Source organism: Populus euphratica, unplaced genomic scaffold, assembly GCF_000495115.2.
Source record: "Populus euphratica unplaced genomic scaffold, PopEup_1.0 scaffold216.1, whole genome shotgun sequence".
Classification (NCBI taxonomy): Eukaryota; Viridiplantae; Streptophyta; class Magnoliopsida; order Malpighiales; family Salicaceae; genus Populus; species Populus euphratica.
This window is the reverse complement of record NW_011500101.1, coordinates 332,751-355,912: the sequence shown is the minus strand read 5'-3', so window position 1 is coordinate 355,912 and position 23,162 is coordinate 332,751. Positions and strand designations below refer to the sequence as shown.

The 23,162-nt window shown below is 33.9% G+C and overlaps 1 long non-coding RNA gene across 1 annotated transcript; it reads right to left on the bottom strand.

Moving 5' to 3' along the window:
• Positions 1–3,446: 3,446 nt before the first annotated feature.
• Positions 3,447–16,492, bottom strand: LOC105109469 (uncharacterized). The gene is made up of 4 exons (XR_839262.1): positions 16,413–16,492; positions 16,139–16,251; positions 3,711–3,805; positions 3,447–3,502 (listed from the first exon to the last, which is right to left on the bottom strand). It is a non-coding gene; the product is annotated as an uncharacterized LOC105109469 (long non-coding RNA).
• Between the last annotated feature and the right edge of the window lie 6,670 nt (positions 16,493–23,162).

Sequence of the window (23,162 nt, the reverse complement as noted above, 5' to 3'; positions counted from 1 at the left end):
CAGGGGTTGAGTGATAACATGGTTTCTCCCAAAATGGATGAAAAGGGATTGATTTGATTATGCTCGTATTTTATGAAGACATTTATAGCTTCTAAACTGATGACTCTGATTTTAGATGGGAATAATATTAGTCCAAAGATGGCGATGGCCACCAACCTATATCATTCATCTCCTAACTTGCCTTCTTCAGCATTTTTCTTCATTCGGGCTTTAATGACCTTCCATTTAAAATCCCATTCGGTGACTCTACATTGGCTAATCTTTCCTAGGCCTAATAAACTGACTACCTCCAAAGTTGTGTCTTTAATTTTTCACCTAAGGTAGATCTTGTGGCTGTTGTTTGGAAAATCTAGAATCTTATTGTATTCCTCTGAGGTCGGTGTCATCAATGTTCCTGAAGGTAAAACACCGATAACTAGGATCTTAAACATTAAGTAAGGCTTTGATTGTTGCTACTTGTACGGGTAACCTCATTAGTTGTGCAATTCTCCTATATTGCCTTTCAAAAAGAGTCTCATCAACATATTCCATAACAAACAATAACTTTCCTAAGTCATTTACCATGTGATTTATATGGGTAATGTGAGGCAACCCACTAGCATCGATTCTTGGACATTTTCCTTCAGCTACCTGAGTCAACTCATATTCTTGCCCAAACTCTTGGAAAGATAGGTACTTAGCCATGATCTTAACTCAGAACTAGGATTGATGAATTATTAATCATGATGCAAATGAAAGTAAGATACGTATCCTAAGGACAAGCTCTATTTATTAAGTGAGACTTGGTAGGTTTTCTATCTGGTCTTGAAGGGGTCTCATATCTGCCTAGTGACGTTCTTCGTAAAGACAGTATAGGGGCGTTGCAAGGAACAGTTAAGGCACGTAAGCCCACCATTACCAAGGAGGCACTCAGATATGAGTTGGGTGTTTCACGCATCTGAACCCTGACCAATAGTCATAGGGCAAATCGCTAATCCCCCACCTAGCTTAAAGCTTGTGTGTGCTTCTTAAAATCAAAGTATGTGATGCATGAGATATTTCTATATAGTGCATGAAACAGTTCTATACAATGCATGAACAATATGTAAAAAACTTTTAAAGCATATAAGCAGATAACAAAAAGGAAAGACATATTAACAATAAACACAAGAAAATAAAAAACAAATTAGACAAAAACAAAGCTTAGTCCACAAGGTCCCCAGTGGAGTCGCCATTCTATCGCACAAGTGCGGCGTCGCGGCGGGTTTTCCACTTTTATCAAGAGAATGATGTATAATATCTATCTGGCAAATATAGGGGGACAAGAAAATCTAGTCTTTTGCTGGTGGAAAATAAAATGGGAGTCGCCACCTAGGTTTTTGATCACTAGGAACCCTAACTAGTCTCAGAGATCGGGTACGGGGACTGATTACGTAAAGGGAAGGTATTCGCACCCCAAATACACCCTACCTAAAGTAAGCTGCATTCTTTTATTGTCTGATAAAATCTAAGGTTTTGTCGTGTTTTCTAATTGTTGGTATGGTTTAAGAAAAGCCCTCCTCAGTAAGGAGATCCTTATCTTATTAGGTAATTCTGACGTTAACAAAAGAATTTAATATCCAGAATATGTCTTACGTATAAGATCGTAACCCCAAATATTAAAAGAAAACAAAATAATTTTTTTTGTAATTTTTGAAATATTGGCCTAGTTCTCATGGCTTAAATAAACTGGTTATTAAAGCCAAAATGCATGCTAATACATATATTTTTTGAAATTTTCTTTGTTGTACGAAAATATGATGTGATGATTTATATATATCTATATATTGGAGAGACTAGGCTGTATGCATGAAAACAAAACATTTTTATTTTTATATATTTTTATTTGTTTTTTGATGACTTGATGAAAATCGAATATTTTAATACCGGATTTGTATCTTTACAGTATAAAAATACAAACCGATATTGATCAGAATGCAATAACAAAACTTGCAGAAAATCATAGATTCTTTGAAATAATTTTTGAAGAATGTTTATTTTATTATTTTATTTTTTTTGGCAAAATTCTCTATTCACATGAAATATAATTCATGTAAATAGTAACATTAGCATTCACTGTTCACATGAATTATAATTCATGTGAATAGTGAAATAGCATTTCACTGTTCAAGTGAATTATGTTTCACTTGAAGAGTAAAATACGAGGAAATGGTGCAAGCACAACGACGAGAGGGGGTGGACAAACCTGGTGGCAGAAATGATGTAGACAACGATGGCAGACACTCCCAGTGATGCTGGTGGTGGTGGAGAAGTAGCCGACGAGGTCTCCAAGTGGTTCTAATGGTGGCAGTGGCTGGAAGCTCAAATGTCAGCAACTATTTTCTGCAGTATTTCTTCTCCTTTCTGCAGATGCGTTTGCCTCTATTTTCCTTCCTCCTTTGCTTCTGTTCAGTTCTTCTCCTCTTGATCTTGGGTGTTCCCTTCTAGCAGCTGTTCGTCCTCCTTTGTGTATGATGGTCTCTCCTCTCGGTCGTCCCCTCACTGTCTCATTGTATTTTTTTCCTTTTTGTCGTGCAGTGCTGGGATGGGGAGAGGATGAGCTGGAAGGATGATGATGGCGTGGGCAGTGCTGCTACGTTTGTATTTCCCTCACTCTGTTTCAGAAATCTTTTCCTTCCCTTCTCTATGTTCTCTCTTTCAAACTTCTCTCGTTCGTACTTCTCTCCCTCATTCAATTTTCCAAAAGCTTTTCCTCCTCTCCTAAAACCTCCCTGTTGCAACTGCTAAGGGTAGTATTTATAGGCGAAGGGGGGAGCGGGGAAGGCCTCACTGTGCATGGGGAGCAAGGGGCGTGGGGCTTTAAGTTTTGGGAGCAGCATACAGTCATTGTTTCTTGTTTTATGGGGATGTGGGGCTCTGGCAGCATACGGGAAGAGGAATAGTGTCAAAATGACACTATTTAGCTTTTTTTAATTATTTATTTTATGTTCGTGCAGGGCCAAAAATGGGTTACAACACTAGGAAACTGATGGGAGTAGAGAATATCAACACCATAGCAATTATAGGCAAACCAAACACCAAGCAACTTACCTTAGGTAGGGCGTATTAGGGGTGCTAAAACCTTCCCTTTAAGCAATCAGTCCTTTGCCTTAGAATCTCTGAAAGATTAGTTAGGTATTCTAATGACCATAATACTAACTGGCGACTCCCTTTTTTGTAAAACAAAGACCCCGATATCAATTCCTTGCTCCAAGAAAGGTCGCCGCGATGCGGAGCTCTCGCGAGGGTATGACACCCTTGATTGCATGAAAACTTGACTGGATTGAGATTTGTGTTTCTAGGTTTGTTAATGAATGTTCTTCATGATTTGAGTGTTTGATCTATTTTTCTACAAATGTTTTTATGTTTTGTGTCAATTTTCAACTTTGATTTTGTTTCAGTTTAAACCTTTGTCTGAGTTTATTTTTCAACTGGAAATTGAATTGCAACATGACTTATCCCAGCCAAAGAAGGCAAAATCCCACTGTTTCAAACAAAGAATGCAGCATTATGAAACCAAATCATGAGAAGAAGATTTTCTAATCATCTTAAAACAATAGCACAAATGCTTGCAAAACATTACAAACATAAAGGGGCTTAAATATTACAGAAATGTACTTTCACATTGATTCCTTCAGCAATAAAAGGCTTAATCAAGAAAGCTGGGTCAAAATTAAGAGTTTACACCAGACCTGTACAAGCCTAGCATGCCTTCCTCTTGTTTAATCCGCCTCAAAGCAGAAAGTACGCTTTTGTAAGGAACCACACCTGGCCTCATTCCTTGCGTCTAAAAGAGAAGAAAAACAAATGAATGTCTAAAGTGGAACAACAATGGTGCAACAATTATTAATCGATTATAAGCTATGCAGAATAACAGTTGTTCACGTGTAATATCAGAGTACCCGGGCATCCAAGCAAAGAATAATCAGGCATCCTAGCCAATCAGAATATAGAAAAGAAAGTTTCTTCTCTAACACAATGTGGTCGCACACATTGACTGTTTAGGGTCTAAGAATAACTAAATATACAAGGGAAACACAATGTTAAATAGTGTTGACTGAAATTTCTTCTCTTATTTTGAAGTTTGAAGATGTATGTGACACGATCAAAGAGTTGATGTCTTATCCCAAGTGCAGGAGTGTCAAAGTAAAATAACCCGGCAAGACCGGGGTCGAACCATAGGGAGGTGAATTATATAAATTACAAATAAAGAAAAAGATTTAAAGAGAATAATAACAGAAAAGGAGTTGAAGAAAGTTTTGGGATGTGATATTGATGTAAGGATTAAACAATAACAAAACATATGTCAAGGTTATAGGATTCACTAATGGTATTTCAAATAAATATAATATAAACTCTTTTTATTACTCAACTAGAAACCACACACAAAGGAGGTTCTAATCGGATGATTTCTCGCTATTAGCTCATTATAAATTACTAACATGATCATATTAATTATCTTATATAAGTAATACCATACTTATAAATATCATCAAGCATTCATGTTGCTAGTTTATGTTAACAACAAATCAAGTTTCTATCATAATAACGATTTCGGCCGAAAACTATGAAAGATCAAGCATTTGATGTACCAAATATTATACAACACAAATCTAAATTAAACACTTAATAAGCAAGGTATTAAGAATTAGTAAGATAAAAAGATAAAACATGTTAATAACAATCTTTCTTGGATATAAACATTTAAAGCTCATGTTGAGTTTATATTATACCTATTCTAACACCATTAGAGAAACCTTTTCACCTTGACATAATTAACTTAGCTAAACATTAAGAAGGAGAAAAACACAAATAAATAATATAAGAACATAAACATAATATAAGCTAACTAAGTATAGAAAAGGAAATGAAAGAGCATAAACAAGAGATTACTATAGCATAAAAGAAAACTTGAACATTACAAAGATGTAGAGAGAAAGCAAGAAGATAACTTTGATCTGAAAATTAATATGACTAAATACATGGACAATGCCTCCTTTTATAGGCTAAGTTTCAGAACTATTGATTGATTGAAGAATTGGTGGGCATCCATTGATTTGGTGGCTGGTTTTTGACATTAATGGCTGCTGGTTTTTTGATATTGTGGGTTGATTTTTGATATTGTTGGCTGGCCAAAACGTCATTTCTCACATCAGAATTATGGAAGCTGTGGGCAATTGTCTCAGCTTTCCATAAAAAAAAACCAGAGCTCATTTGGACTTCTAGAACTCAAGATATGAGCCAAAAACCGAATAGTGCTTCAGCTGCAGGACAGCTTCCGACGTCTTCATTGTTGCTAAGATTTGGGCTTGAAAACGGCAGAATTGAGTCTTTGACTTCATATGAAAGTTGTAGGTCTATGTCTTACCTTTCCATCGATTTAAAATGGACCTAAATCTGATATCTACAGCTCCAGATATGATCAAATTACTGAACAGTTTTCGAGTTTGGAATGCACCAGCAACACTTTGCTAAGTTTGGCCTTCTTTTTATCCTTTCAATTTCAATCCTGAAACTCATCAATCAATCCTTTTATTTATGTGATAGACCTGCATTTAGGATGAACATTTACCATGAATTAAAGGTATATTATATTTTTAGACTTGCTAATATAAAACATGCTTTTGTTAGGGAATTTAATGATACTTTAGGTGCAATATGATGACATAAATCCTTAATGAGAATGCACTTTTAAGTACTAATCACACCCCTCAACCAGCTTATTACTAGTCCCTAGTAATCAAAGCATTAAAATAGAAAAATAATTTGCAAATACCACAAAGCAAGGCATTCATCATTTAACTTCTATTAATCTATCCAGATAAACAAACTCTCATTAAATTTATATATCTGCTTAATACCTCTTAAACAAGATATTAGTAAACCTTTTTTTGGTGCTAAATAAATCAAAACATAGCTATGGAGCTTTTCATGGAAGAAAACAAAATTTTTGTTTTAATGTTTAAGGTTAACTTCCTTGGGTTGGGATTGTTATCTTCTTTTTTTTTTTTTTTTTTAAAAGCAAGAATTTATAGCACAATGTATCCTGAACCCATGTAACGAGCTTTCGGCTAATGACTCCCAGACCAGTTGGTCTTAGGGCATCAGGTGTTGAGACACCCCTACGAGCTCAGTAACTCGGGTTGCAAATACTGATATGTAGATAGTGCAGTGTTTGATTCCCTTAAGCTTTCTCCTCAACCCATGTAACAAGCACTAGGCCAATAACTCCCAAGTCAGTTGACTTTAGGGTACTAGGTGTTCAAACACCCCTTCGGGCTTATTTGCTTAAGTCAAGGAGGCTACGAAACCAAAGTTATCTACTTTGTTTTTTTTTTCTTTTTATTATTATTTTTTTTTGTTTTTTTTTTTGCATATTATATACTATCCCTTTCCCTTAGTTGTTACCTTTAACAAAAGAACACAAATAATGTAATAATCCAATGTGCAACCCACAATCATATGTTCGAGTGTGTGTGTGAAAATGAAGGTTTAGAAATACTTGTTAGATGAGCATATAAACAGAATCTATAGATAACAATCCAAGAGTTTGTAAACCTGAATATTTCAAGAAGTATTATAATAGACCTTATTAAGAATGTTTACTAAGATGCGTCTCAAGAGTCACTAAAGTTCCTCCGTTACTCTGCCATCTTAGTAACAATAGTTTTTGCAAATGGTTTAAATAATAGAGAATACAGTTACTTAATAACAATTTTTTTTTTTTTAATATCAACTACTACCCTCTCCCCCCAACCAAAACGAGACATTGTCCTCAATGTTCTAAGCAAAAAGATAGAGTGTAGAAGATATCACCTGAAACAGCGACTATTGACAAACCTGAAACACACTAAAACAAATATAAGAAACAACAAAACACAAATATTATGTTATTAATAAAACCAAAAGACACAATTTTTCACAAACTAAGGCTCAAATTCAATTTAAGCTTTTTACGGCGTTTCATGTTTGACCAATTGAGTTGACTCATGGAGGGATCAATTACAGGGATGAAAGATTGTAGTTGGTCAATCAATTGTTCAGCAGTAGTAGCAGAGATTATGATTTGTCGTGCCGAAGATGTTAGAAATTCCTGTTCCACAGCTTGATCAAGAAAAGACAACAAATTATCATAAAAACCATTAACATTTAACAAACCTATAGGTTTATGGTGAATGTGCAGTTGGGCCCAAGAGGAAATATGAAAGATCTCTTCCAATGTACCCAGACCACCTAGTAAGGCAATGAAGGCATCAGCATGGTTAAACATTGTATTCATTCTATCAGACATTGTGGAGACCTGTAATTCCTCTCCAATTGTTTTTCCAATGATGTCCCCTTCGGCTAAAGCTTTAGGGACAACCCCCAAAACTTGACTGCCTCCTACAAATGCAGCTACTGAAACCCCCCCCATTAACCTAAGGCTGCCTCCCCCATACACTAAATGAATCTTTCTCTCAGCTAGTACCCGACCAAGATGATTTGCTGATTCTAAAAACTCTTTTTCTTTCCCAGGACTAGATCCACCAAAAACACAAATAGTTTTTATTTTAGAAACAGAAGAACTCGCCATTTCTACACACTTCTATATATACTGAATGAATGGGTTGAGTAGAAATGATGGGAAGGAAGAGAAGATTTTATAGATGAACAATTGAAAATGCAAAGCATACCACCTATATGTAGGCTAGCTGAAGTCTTACTCTCTCTCTCTTTCTTTTTTATTTATTTATTTATTGGTATTATTTTATTATTATATATATATATATATAAAAAAAATGTATGTACAAGCAGTTGTGATTGTGGCTCACAGCTTTCCCTTGGTTTTACGTCCAAGAACGGCTTAAACGCCCTCTATGGGTCGGGGATAGGCTTCCCATCCAATTTTCTTAAAAACTGGCAAACAGGGTCTTTTTTAGTCAGATTCCCAAGACTAAGTCGATCATGTTCTTTATGAAAATGAGTCCATAAATCATGAATTGCACGATGCACATCTCCACTAGGATGCGTCTCAAGAGTTAATAGAAGATTATCTAAAGACTCCTTACTCAGTCCATCCTTAATGAATTGTATTTTATCTTCACGGTTTATAGATACCATTCCTAAAGAACGACATTTTGTATTACAAGTCCATCTGGCACATCGGTGACAGACTTTTAGTCGTTTTGCACGACGTTTCTTTGCAAAAGTGCTTTTACCTGTCCTAGGCATGTATGAAATAAAAGAGTTGGAAGACTCACCTGATAATCGGACCTTTGCTTCAATTATCCAGCGAATATCTTCAGGAATTCCATGGTTCATTAACAACCTCAATCTTTCACACCTAGCACGGTAAATTTTTGTAATCGCATTCTGAGGCAGAGCAGGAAAATACTTTTTCAATTTTTCAAGAGTGGTGTCCATTTTTTTTTTGTTTTTAAAGAGAAGTGCAGAAGAGATGTAAAGAAAAGAGAAGGAACAAGGAATTGAACAAATATATACAAAGATATCAATTATCATGGGAAACTGAAAGAACCGACTTAAGAGTCACGGAGTACCGTTATCCGCCATTTGACCAGGGTTGGAGAAAGACTAGCAAAACAAAAGTCACACCAAAAAGAAACACAAAAAAAATATGAGAAAAACAAAATAATCAACCTTCATATATAGGATCATTCAAACCAATGGATTCATTTTCACTAGGAAAATTATCAAAGTAAGCTTTCAAACGATGTCCATTGACCTTGAAAACATTACCATTCTTTGGATTCTCAATATCAAAGGCCCCATAAGGATATACATGTTTCACAACAAATGGACCGCTCCATCTTGATCTTAGCTTTCCAGGAAATAAATGGAGTCGAGAATTGTAAAGCAAAACTTTTTGACCAACATCAAATGTTTTTCTCAAGATTCTTTTATCATGAAAGTCTTTGATTCTTGCTTTATGAATTTTTGAATTCTCATATGCATCATTTCTTATTTCTTCAAGCTCATTTATTTGTAACTTACGCAGCTGACTCGCATCATCCAGGTTTGAATTGAAAGCTTTAATAGCCCAATAAGCTTTGTATTCAAGTTCCACAGGCAAATGACAAGGTTTTCCATAAACCAACCTATAAGGTGACATACCTAATGATGTTTTAAAAGCAGTTCGATAGGCCCAAAGTGCATCATTAAGTCTTAAAGACCAGTCCTTTCGATTAGGGTTCACTGTTTTTTCCAAGATTTGTTTGATCTCCCTATTAGCAAGTTCTACTTGTCCATTTGTCTAGGGGTGATAAGGGGTGGAAACTTTGTGTGTGATTCCATATTTCTTCATTAAAGACTCAAATGGCTTGTTACAGAAATGTGTTCCACCATCACTTATCATGGCCCGAGGGATTCCAAATCGACTCAAAATGTTTTCTTTCAAAAACTTAATGACTGTTTTATGATCGTTGTTACGACTTGGAATTGCTTCTATCCATTTTGAAACATAGTCTACTGCGACTAATATGTACACAAAACCAAATGATGGAGGAAATGGACCCATAAAATCTATACCCCAACAGTCAAAGATTTCAATGACAAGAATAGTACTTAAAGGCATCATGTGACGTTTTGAAAGAGATCATAACTTTTGACAATTTTCACAAGATTTGCAGAATGCATGCGTGTCCTTGAACATGGTGGGCCAATAAAATCCACATTGTAAGATTTTTGCGGCTGTCTTTTTTGACGAAAAATGACCTCCACATGCCTCAGAATGACAAAATTTAATGACATTACTTACCTCATTGTCAGGAATGCATCTTCGAAATATTTGATCAGGACAATATTTGAATAAATAAGGGTCATCCCAATAAAAGTTCTTCACTTCGTTCAAGAACTTTCTTTTGTCTTGAGTGCCCCAATGCGCTGGCAAATGTCCTGAAACAAGAAAATTAACAATATTAGCAAACCAAGGCATTGTAGTGACAGAAAGTAAAGATTCATCAGGAAAGTAGTCATCGATTAACGTGATGTCAGATTTCGAATCAGTTGTCAATCTTGACAAATGATCCGCGACAACATTTTCGGTGCCTTTCTTATCCTTGATTGTGATATCGAATTCTTGAAGTAACAAAATCCACCGCACCAATCTAGCTTTAGAATCCTTCTTGGAAAGAAGATATTTCAACGCTGCATGATCGCTAAAAACAATAACAGGTGAGCCAACAAGATAAGATCTGAATTTTTCACATGCAAATACTACAGCAAGTAATTCTTTTTCAGTGGTTGTGTAATTTATTTGAGCACTATTTAAAGTTTTACTTGCATAGTAAATCACATAGGGTTTCTTATCTTTTCTTTGTCCTAAAACAGCACCCACGGCATAATCACTAGCATCACACATTATTTCAAAAGGTAATGACCAATCAAGAGGTTGAATGACAGGAGTAGATGTAAGTAGGTTTTTAAGTTTAACAAAGGCTTCTTCATAATATTCAGTCCATTCAAAAACATTATCCTTTGTTAGAAGGTTACACAATGGCTTAGATATTATACTAAAATCTTTGATAAACCTTCTATAAAAACCAGCATGTCCTAAAAATGATCTAACATTTTTAACAAATTTTGGTGTTGGCAAGTTGGCAATTAACTCAATTTTAGATTTATCAACCTCAATTCCTATTGATGAAACAATGTGACCAAGTACAATGCCGTTTGTTACCATAAAATGACATTTTTCCCAATTCAACACAAGATTCTTCTCTTCACACCTGTTCAAAACCTTTTCCAAATTAGTTAAACAATTATCAAATGAATCACCCAAAACAGAAAAATCATCCATAAAAATCTCAAGAAAACGTTCAACCATATCACTAAATATGCTAAGCATGCATCGTTGAAACGTGGCTGGTGCATTACATAATCCAAAAGGCATCCTTCGGTATGCAAATGTACCAAATGGACATGTGAAAGTAGTTTTCTCTTGATCTTCAAATGCAATTTCAATTTGGTTGTAACCTGAATAACCATCTAGAAAATAATAAAATTCATGACCTGCAACTCTTTCTAGAATTTGATCCATGAAAGGTAAAGGAAAGTGATCTTTTCTAGTCATTGAATTGAGTTTCCTATAGTCAATGCACATGCGCCAACCAGTAATAGTCCTCGTTGGAATTAACTCATTTTTCTCATTTGTTATCACAGTAACTCCAGACTTTTTAGGTACAACTTGGGTAGGACTTACCCATTTGCTATCAGAAATAGGATAAATGATTCCATTATCTAGAAGTTTAATGAGTTCATTCCTCACTACTTCTTTCATATTAGGATTAAGCCTTCATTGCATTTCTCTAGAGGGTTTAGCATTTTCCTCCAAATAAATCTTGTGTGTGCAAATCAAAGGACTAATTCCTTTTATGTCAGCTATGGTCCATCCTAATGCATTTTTGTGCATTTTCAGAGTTTGTAATAACTTACCTTCTTGATGAACATTAAGTTTGGAAAAAATTATTACTGGAAAAGTTTCATTTTCTCCCAAAAATGAGTATTTGAGATTACATGGCAATGGCTTCAAATCAGGTTTTGGTGGTTGAACACTTGAAGGTATGGACCCAATTGATCGTGGTGGCAATTCCTCAATTTTTGGTCTCCAAATATTTGCCTTTGATTCTTCCTGAAAACAAACCATTTGTAAATCTTCAGATTCATTAAACTCAGATTCATTAAACTCAGTTTCATTGGAAGAATTTTCAAATTGATCGTAAATTATTTTTTCAATAAAATCTACTTCCTGTAAATCATTATCATCTCCAGGTTGCTTGCAAATGTTAAAAACATTCATTTTCAATGTCATGTTTCCAAAAGATAACTTCATCACTCCATTCCTACAATTAATCAATGCATTAGAAGTTGCAAGAAATGGACGTCCTAAAATAACAGGAATTGAATTGCATGCTTCAACAGGTTGTGTATCCAAGACAATAAAATCCACAGGAAAGATGAATTTATCAACTTGTACTAACACATCTTCAACTATTCCTCTAGGCATTTTTATAGATCTATCAGCAAGTAAAAGAGTAACAGAAGTAGGTTTTAACTCACCTAGATTGAGACTTTGAAAAACCGAAGATGGAAGTAAATTCACACTAGCTCCAAGATCAAGTAAAGCTCTGTCAATTTTATGTTCTCCAATGAAGCAAGAAATTGTAGGACAACCAGGGTCTTTATATTTCAAAGCATTATTGTTCTGAAGAATGGCACTTACTTGTTCGGCTAAGAAGGCTTTCTTTTTCACATTCAATTTTCTCTTTACAGTGCATAGATCTTTCAAAAATTTAGCATAAGATGGTACCTGTTTAATAGCATCTAGCAAAGGTATATTAATCCTTACCTGTTTGAAAGTTTCAAAGATTTTAGAATTGTGATTGACTTTCCTTTGTTTGGTCATGGCATGAGGAAATGGAAGTGTTGGCGGAGAATCAGTCTCTTCTTTGCAATGATCAGGTTCAACCATTTCCTTACCCTTGGAGACTAACTCACCTTCTTTCTCACAAGGTTCAAGAATGGGTTTTTTAATAACCTTACCACTGTGGAGAGTAGTGACTGATTTGACTTGATCCAGATGTTGGCTTCCGGAATTGCTTGTACTTGAATTGTATTGCCCTTTGGGATTTTGCTGGGGTTGAGATGGAAACTTACCTTTCTCCTGAAAACTAAGAGCAGATGTGAACTTTGCAAGAGTATCTTTCAAATCAGCCATGGTTTGAGCATTTTGAGTGTTGATTGTCTCTTGCTTTTCAATGAATGCATGTAATGTTTCCTCAAGATTTCTTCTAGGAGGGGGAATATAAGGAGGTGCATATCCATGAGAATTTTGAAAATTATGTTGTGTTTGAAATGGTGGCTGTGAAGTTTGTGCATTATTGTTACCACTCTTCCAACTGAAATTTGGGTGATTTCTCCAACCAGAGTTGTACGTTTGTGAGTACGGGTTATGACTTGGTCTTTGGAAACTATTTAAAGCATTGGCTTGTTCATGGAGATATTCCTTAAAAGAAGGCAACGTGGGACAATCATTGGTTGAGTGTCCATTGGTTTCACAAATTTGACACACAATTTCTTGAACAGATTTTAATTGACCACTCTTTTTTAATTCTAGTGCCTCAACTTTTCTAGCTAAAGATGCAAATTTGGCTTGGAGGTCATGATCTTCCCTAAGGCTATACATGCCTCCATTAGATGTATGAGGTTGAGTTTTACCTGGTGCCTCACAAGTACCTATGGTGTCCCAATTTTGAGCATTTTCAGCTAGCAACTCTAGGTACTCCATTGCTTCATTAGGGTCTTTATTTTCAAAAGTTCCATTGCACATCAATTCTACCATTTGTCTATCTTTAGGTGTTAACCCTTCATAAAATTGTGAAACCAATCTCCATGTTTCAAAACTATGATGAGGACAGGTATTAAGCAAGTCTTTATATCTATCCCAACATTTATAAAATGTTTCTCCTGGTTTTTGAGTAAAAGTGGTGATTTGTCTTTTGAAAGAGTTTGTTCTATCAGAAGGGAAAAATTTCTTTAAAAACTGTTGTTGCATTTCATCCCAAGCATGAATGGATCCTGACCTAATATTTTGTAGCCATGTTTTAGCTTTATCTTTTAACGAAAAAGGAAAAAGCTTTAATCTGATGGTGTTCATGCTACAATTTAAGTCATTATAAGTGTTACAAACTTCTTCAAATTCTCTTAAGTGTAAGTATGGATTTTCTAATTCTAAGCCATGAAAAGTGGGTAAAAGTTGAATAATACCTGGCTTAAAATTAAAATGAGATGCATCAGGAGGAAAAACAATACATGATGGTGCACTTGTTCTTGTTGGATTCATATGATCTCTAAGTGTTCTAACACGATTATTCTCATTATTCTCATTATTCTCATTATGAATTGATTGATTATCTTCTTCGGCCATGTTTTCTGAAGAAAATGATGATTTTCTAGAAAGTCTACCACTTAATGTACGTATCCAAACTCTCATGCAAATACAAAAGAAAAGAAAAGAAAAAAAAGAAAAAGAAAAAGAAACAACAATTAGTAAAACAAATAAAAGTGAAAATAAAATAAAATAAAATATTTAATTTATACAATAACTTACCTCCCCGGCAACGGCGCCAAAAACTTGACACGATCAAAGAGTTGATGTCTTATCCCAAGTGCAGGAGTGTCAAAGTAAAATAACCCGGCAAGACCGGGGTCGAACCATAGGGAGGTGAATTATATAAATTACAAATAAAGAAAAAGATTTAAAGAGAATAATAACAGAAAAGGAGTTGAAGAAAGTTTTGGGATGTGATATTGATGTAAGGATTAAACAATAACAAAACATATGTCAAGGTTATAGGATTCACTATTGGTATTTCAAATAAATATAATATAAACTCTTTTTATTACTCAACTAGAAACCACACACAAAGGAGGTTCTAATCGGATGATTTCTCGTTATTAGCTCATTATAAATTACTAACATGATCATATTAATTATCTTATATAAGTAATACCATACTTATAAATATCATCAAGCATTCATGTTGCTAGTTTATGTTAACAACAAATCAAGTTTCTATCATAATAACGATTTCGGCCGAAAACTATGAAAGATCAAGCATTTGATGTACCAAATATTATACAACACAAATCTAAATTAAACATTTAATAAGCAAGGTATTAAGAATTAGTAAGATAAAAAGATAAAACATGTTAATAACAATCTTTCTTGGATATAAACATTTAAAGCTCATGTTGAGTTTATATTATACCTATTCTAACACCATTAGAGAAACCTTTTCACCTTGACATAATTAACTTAGCTAAACATTAAGAAGGAGAAAAACACAAATAAACAATATAAGAACATAAACATAATATAAGCTAACTAAGTATAGGAAAGGAAATGAAAGAGCATAAACAAGAGATTACTATAGCATAAAAGAAAACTTGAACATTACAAAGATGTAGAGAGAAAGCAAGAAGATAACTTTGATCTGAAAATTAATATGACTAAATACATGGACAATGCCTCCTTTTATAGGCTAAGTTTCAGAACTATTGATTGATTGAAGAATTGGTGGGCATCCATTGATTTGGTGGCTGGTTTTTGACATTAATGGCTGCTGGTTTTTTGATATTGTGGGCTGATTTTTGATATTGTTGGCTGGCCAAAACATCATTGCTCACATCAGAATTATAGCCAACTGAATTATGGAAGCTGTGTGCAATTGTCTCAGCTTTCCATAAAAAAAAACCAGAGCTCATTTGGACTTCTAGAACTCAAGATATGAGCCAAAAACCGAATAGTGCTTGAGCTGCAGGACAACTTCTGACGTCTTCGTTGTTGCTAAGATTTGGGCTTGAAAACGGCAGAACTGAGTCTTTGACTTCATATGAAAGTTGTAGGTCTATGTCTTACCTTTCTATCGATATAAAATGGACCTAAATCTAATATCTACATCTCCAGATATGATCAAATTACTGAACGGTGTTCGAGTTTGGAATGCACCAGCAACACTTTGCTAAGTTTGGCCTTCTTTTTATCCTTTCAATTTCAATCCTTAAACTCATCAATCAATCCTTTTATTTATGTGATAGACCTGCATTTAGGATGAACATTTACCATGAATTAAAGGTATATTATATTTTTAGACTTGCTAATATAAAACATGCTTTTGTTAGGGAATTTAATGATACTTTAGGTGCAATATGATGACATAAATCCTTAATGAGAATGCACTTTTAAGTACTAATCAGTATGCTTGCTTGGGTCAAGAATCCTGCTAGAATTGATGAGGAGTTTGATCCTCAGAACTCCACCCACTCTCCAGTTATGACCTGGTTTAGATACTTCTGTGCGACTAAAATATATAGCGACATGGTTGTCCCAATTCAGCTATGAACTCTGGCAAGGCAGTAGCTTAAACCAAGCGCAACTAGAAAGTCCATTCCAATAAAAACATGTGCATATACGTTTGTCAAATCAAATACTACAGTGAAGTTTTGATAGAAGCCTTCAACAATTTAGCAGGCAGCAATTATAGTTGACATGTGATAGAACCATTGTGATCTTAACAAATATACATATTGAGAGGAAATCAGATTCATAACCATGCTGACTTACCTGGAGTCTGGTTTTCACAACCCACAATGGATTTGTAACAATGGATGTGGCAGCCCCAGAACCAGCAGCAGCTACCATGTTTGCACCAACTGAGAGCTGGCTATCCCCATCCCCTACAATATGAGAACATAAGATTTTAGAACAAATCATAATAAGAACAGTACTTGACATTCTTCAATCTCAGAGAGAATATTAATAGAACAAGGTTTCTCATGTGAACTCAAAAGAAGACCAACACATAATTTTCAAGTAAGAAACTCTTAGAAAAACCAACCATTTGAAAGGATGCCTTTAAGTTGCTCGTAAACTGTGAAACACACCTACAAATTAAATGAAGACATTTGTCATTACAGGAAATGTGAAGAGCACATAAGGTGGTAGTTCTCATGTGTTTGTCATTTGAAAGGATTTTGTCAAACCTTGTTTTTTGGTTCAGTTCATGGTTAAACTAGCGTCTTTAGGTCGACCCGTTTGGTTTTGTTTTACGTTAAGTACTTAAGGCTTTGTTTGTTTAAACAACCTTTTATGAAGGATTTTTGTAAACCCCAAAAAAATATAAATAAAGGTTGTTTAAATTGAAAACTAACTACATGAGAAATTAAAATGAAGAAATTCATGCATATGGTTGAATAAAAGATAGGAATTCAAAAAAATTTGAATATAATTTCTACAAAAAATAATTCGAGACATTATAATAAACCCGATAATGTTGAGGGTTGGATTTAATTAAAGAGAATAATACACATAAAGGAATTGGGGCCTAAATGCAATAAGGGAAATTATAATGTATAAATACTCTCTTTTCATAAAAAATCTACAGGAACCATAAGGAGAGAAAATAGGGAGTTTCATACCGATTCTTGAAAACTCAAGAGAAAAACACTAAAATTTCAAGAACCTATCCGAGATTAAGATTTATAGATGGGATAGACACTTGTGAGCAAGGGATTAACAAGAAATTGAATAAGAAGAAAAGAAAGGAGGGATTTGAAAATCTTCAACTAGTTGAAGATCAAAATCTTAATTCGTATTGAGTAAGGAGTTCTAAACATGATCTTAAAAATTCATTTCAAATTCAATAATGAATTGATTCTTGATATTAAATTATAGGTTAGGGTTCTTAGACATGAATTGGGAAAAAGTACTTATTATTAAAATTAAGTTAATTCATGTGTGGTATGTAGTTTATGAAAGTATTGTGTGAAGGGAAGAGGAAGATAAATCTGGATAGACTTGTCTCCTGAATTTCAATGAGTTTTCAGGTAGGAGGATGAGGGAATTAGGATTGGGTTCCTATATAGAAATTATAGATTTCGATGTTAGCTAACCAAGGAAATTGGTCTTGCTCAATTTAGAGATATAGAACTCCAGTTATGGGTTACTAACCGAGACTAAGTTGTGACTGATTCTGTAGGGCTGTAGGACTAATGGGATGATGAGCAATTTTGACTATCTTGGAGGCAGAACAAGGTTCTCCTTCCTTAGAGAACTTGTAGCCTCATGTCGTAGCTTTCCAACGAGATCAATCTTACTTAAAATGGAGTTCTAGAACTCTAGATATAGTTAAAAATCTAATGAGTGTTCAGAGAGCAACGGTTGGATAGTAATAGTTCAAACAGTAACCATTGGACAATAATAGTTCAAACAACAATGGTTGGACAGTAACAGTTGGATAATAATAGTTCAATGTCTAGATAGTAACAATTGGACAATAATAGTTCAAAGTTAAATAGTAACAGTAGACTTTCACATGAATATTATATGTAAGAATATAAAAGAATTAAGTTATACAAACAGTTGCACATTGAGATACTAACTTTGAAAATGTACCTAATATATGTATATTTGTTATTATGAGGAAATGAACAAGCATAAAAAGTAACATATGAGTAATGAATGAATATGAATTCTCTATAATATTGGCTTGAAGGAATCATAACCAAAACTTTCCTTGTGATTCAGAAGAAATAACCAGGATTAGATCTTCTATTAGGGGAGGTCATGAGATAGGCGGAGCAAGTGTGTGATTTTCCCTTCTATTTGCACTTTTACAATTTAAAATTCTTCTGATGAATGGAATTATAATAAATATCGTGTTAAATTTAAATAAAGTCTAGTGTATTTATAAGATTAGCTTCGGCTAAGCTATCATTTGGAAACACGACATTAGAGATGAATATTTTTAACATTTACAAGCAACCTAGAGATGATGATGGTTGGAAGTGGATTTTATGGAAAAATTAGTTCATGATCAATTTTAAACCACATCCATTAAAATTGAGATTGATGAATCCGACGATTTGCAAATGGTCTCTTTTTAGGAAGAATCAAAGGCAAGTAATTAGTGACCATAAATTGAAGAATTGCCACCACGATCAATTGAGTCTATGCCTTCAAGTATTCAACCACCAAAACCTAATTTGAAGCCATTACCATTCAATCTCAAATATTCATTTTTAGGAGAAAATGAAACTTTTCCGATAATAATCTCTTCCAAACTCAATGCACATCAAGAAGGTAAGTTATTACAAACTCTAAAACTACACAAAAATGCATTAGGATGGATCATAGCTAATATAAAAGGGATTGGTCCTTTGATTTGCGCACATAAAATTTATTTAGAGGAAAATGCTAAACCCTCTAGAGAAATGCAATGAAGGCTTAATCCTAATATGAAAGAAGTAGTGAAAAATAAAATCATTAAGCTTCTAGATAATGAAATTATTTATCATATGTCTAATATTAAATAGGTAAGTCTTACCCAAGTCGTACCCAAGAAATCTGGAGTCACTATGATAAAAAAAATGAGAAAAATTATTTAATTCCAACTAGTACTATTACTAGTTGACGCATGTTTATTGACTATAGGAAACTTAATTCAATAACTAGAAAATATCATTTCACTTCACCTTTCATGGATCAAATCCTAAAAAAAGTTGCAAATCATGAATTTTATTGTTTCCTTGGTGGCTATTTAGGTTACAGTCAAATTGAAATTGCATTTGAAGATCAAGAGAAAACCACGTTCACATGTCTGTTTGGTACTTTTGCATATCAAAGAATGCCTTTTGTATTATGTAATGCACCAACCATATTTCAAAAATGCACGCTCAATATATTTAGTGATATGGTTAAATGTTTTCTTGAAATTTTTATGGATGATTTTTTTGTTTTTGGCAATTCATTTGATGACTGTTTAACTAACTTAGAAAAAATTTTGAGTAGGTGTAAAGAGAAGAATCTTGTACTGAAATGAGAAAATGTCATTTTAAGGTAACAAACGACACTATACTTGGTCACATTGTTTCATCGAAAGGAATTGAGGTTGACAAATCTAAAATCGAGTTCATTGCTAACTTGCCAACACCAAAATCTACTAAAGATGCTAGATCATTCTTAGGACATGCTAGTTTTACAGAAGGTTCATCAAAGATTTTAGTGTAATATCTAAACCATTAATGTAACCCTATAACAAAGGAAAATGTTTTTGAATGGATTGAACAATATGAAAAGCCTTTGTTAAACTTAAAAGTTTGCTTACTTCTGCTCCAGTTATTCAACCTCCTGATTGGTCATTACCTTTTGAAATAATGTGTGATGCTAGTGATTATGTCATAGGCGTTGTCTTAGGAGAAATAAAAGATAAGAAACCTTATGAGATTTACTATGCAAGTAAAACTTTAAATAGTGCTCAAATGAATTACACTACCACTGAAAAAGAATTACTTGCAATAATATTTGCATGTGACAAGTTCAGATCTTATCTTGTTGGCTCACCTATTATCGTTTTTAGTGATCATGCAGCTTTGAAATATCTTTTTTTCAAAAACAAATTCTAAGGCTAGACTGGTATGATGGATTCTGTTACTTAAATAATTTGATATCATAATAAAAAAAATAAGAAAAGCACCAAAAATATTATTGCAGATCATGTGTCAAGATTGACAACAGATTCGAGATTCAACATCATACCAATTGATGACTACTTTCCTGATGGATCTTTACCTTTTGTCTCTACAATGCCTTGGTTTGCTAATATTGTTAACTTTCTTGTTTCAGGATATTTGCCAACTCATTGGAGTACCCAAGACAAAAGAAAATTCTTGAACGAAGTGAAGAAATTTTATTGGGATGACCTTTATCTATTCAAATATTGTCTTGATCAAATATTTCGAAGATGCATTCCTAATAATGAGATAAGTAGTGGCATTAAATTTTGTCATTCTAAGGCATGTGGGGGTCATTTCTCATCATGAAAGACAACTGCAAAAATCTTACAAAGTGTATTTTATTGGCCCACCATGTTGAAGGACTCGCATATATTGTGCAAGACTTGTGAAAATTGTCAAAAGTTAGGATCTATTTCAAAACGTCACATGATGCCTTTAAATCCTATTCTTGTCATTGAGATCTTTGACTTTTGGGGTATAGATTTGATGGGTCCATTTCCTCCATCATTTGGTTTCTTATACATATTACTCGCAATAAATTATGTTTCAAAATGGATCAAGGCAATTCCAAGTTGAAACAATGATCATAAAATAGTGATAAAGTTTTTGAAAGAAAATATTTTGAGTCAATTTAGAATCTCTCGAGCCATGATAAGTGATGGTGGAACACATTTCTACAACAAGTCATTTTAGTCTTTAATGAAGACATATGGAATCACACATAAAGTTGCCACCCCTTATCACCCTCAGACAAGTAGACAAGTAGAGCTTGCTAATAGGGAGATCAAACAAATCTTGGAGAAAACGGTGAACCATAATAGGAAAGATTGGTATTTAAGACTTAATGATGCACTTTGGGCTTATCGAGCTGCTTATAAAACATCATTAGGTATGTCATCTTATAGACTAGTCTATGGAAAACCTTGCCACTTACCTGTCGAACTTGAACATAAAGCTTATTGGGCTATTAAAGCTTTCAATTCAAATCTTGATGATGCTAGTCAACTGCAAAAGCTACAAATAAATGAGCTTGAGGAAATAAGAAATGATGCATATGAAAATTCAAGAATTCATAAAGCAAGAATCAAAGAGTTTTATGACAAGAAAATACTGAGAAAAGCATTCAATGTTGGTCAAAAAGTCTTGCGTTATTATTCTCGACTCCATTTATTTCATGGAAAACTAAGATCAAGATGGAGTAGTCCTTTTATTGTGAAACATGTGTATCCATATGGGGCCTATGATATCGAGAATGCAAAGAATGATAATGTTTTCAATGTAATTAGACATCATTTGAAAGTTTACTTTGACAATTTTTCAGTTGAAAATGACTCTATTATATTAGGTGATCCTCTATATAAAGATTGATTCTTTTTCTCACATTATTTTTATGTTTCTTTTTGGTGTGACTTTTGTTTTGCTACTCTCTCTCACCCTGAACAAACAGTGGATAACAATACTCTATGACTCTTAAGTCGGTTCTTTCAGTTTCCCATGATAACTGTTATCTGTGTATATATTTGTGTAATTCTTTGCTTTTTCTCCTTTCTTTGCATCTCTTCTCCAATTCTCATTTAAAAATGGACACCACTCTTATTTTCTCGCTCTGCCTTAGAATGCGATTACAAAAATTTACCGTGCTAGGTGTGAAAGATTGAGGTTGTTAATGAACCATGGAATTCCTTAAGATATTTGCTGGGTAATTGAAGCAAAGATCTGATTATCAGGTGAGTCTTCCAATTCTTTCATTTCATACATGCTTGGAATATATAGAAGCACTTTTGTAAAGACACGTTATGCAAAACAATTGAAAGTCTATCATAGATGTGCTAGATGGACTTGTAATGCAAAATGTCATTATTTAGGAATGATATTTATAAACCATGAAGATAAAATACAATTCATTAAGGATGACCTAAGTAAGGGGTCTTTAGATAGTCTTGGGAATCTGACTAAAAAAGACCATGTTTGTTAGTTTTTAAGAAAATTGGATAGGAAACTTATCCTCGACCCATATAGAGCGTTTAAGCCATTATTGGACTTAAAACAAAGGGAAGATGTGAGCCATAATCATAAATACTTGTACATATACATGCCTTTTCAAATAAATAAATAAATATATATATATATAAAGAGAGAGAGAGAGTGAGACTCTAGTTGGCCTACATAAAGGTGGCATGATTGCATTTTTAATTTCTCATCTATAAAATCTTCTCTTCCTTCCCTTCATTTCTACTTAGTCCATACATTCAACAAATATAGAAGTGTGTAGAAATGCTAGGTTTCTCAAGTCATCAAATAAAAAATATTTGTGTTTTCGGTGGATCTAGTCCTAGGAGAGAAAAAGAGTTTTTAGAATCAGCAAATGATTTTAGTTAGGTACTAGCTGAGAGAAAGATTCATTTAGTATGTGGGGGAGGCAACCTTGGGTTAATGGGGGGTGTCAATAGCTGTATTTTTAGGAGGCAATTATGTTTTAGGGGTCATTGCCAAAGCTTTAGCAAAAAGACACATCATTGGAAAAACAATATGAGAGGAATTACAAGTCTCCATAATGTCTGATCGAATGAATACAATGTTTAATCATGTTGATGCTTTCATTGCCTTACTAGGTGGTTTGGGCACATTAGAAGAGATCTTTTATTTTTCCTCTTGGGCCCAACTGCACATTCACCAAAAACACATAAGTTTGTTAAATTTTAATGGTTTTTATGATAATTTGTCATCTTTTCTTGATCATGCTATGGAACAGAAATTTCTAACATCTTTGGCACAACAAATCATAATCTCTGCTGCTATTGCTGAACAATTGATTGACCATCTACAATCTTTCATCCTTATAATTGATCCCTCAATGAGTCGTATATATTGCCAAATATGGAAAGCCATAAAAAGGTTAGATTGGATTTGAGCCTTCGTTTGTGAAATAGCATATTATTTTGTTTTATTATTCCTTATATTTGTTTAAGTGTGTTTCAGGTTTGTTAGTGTTCGCTGTTTCATGTAATGTCTTCTATACTCTATCTTTCTATATTAGGACATTGAGGACAATATCTTATTTTGGTTAGGGGGAA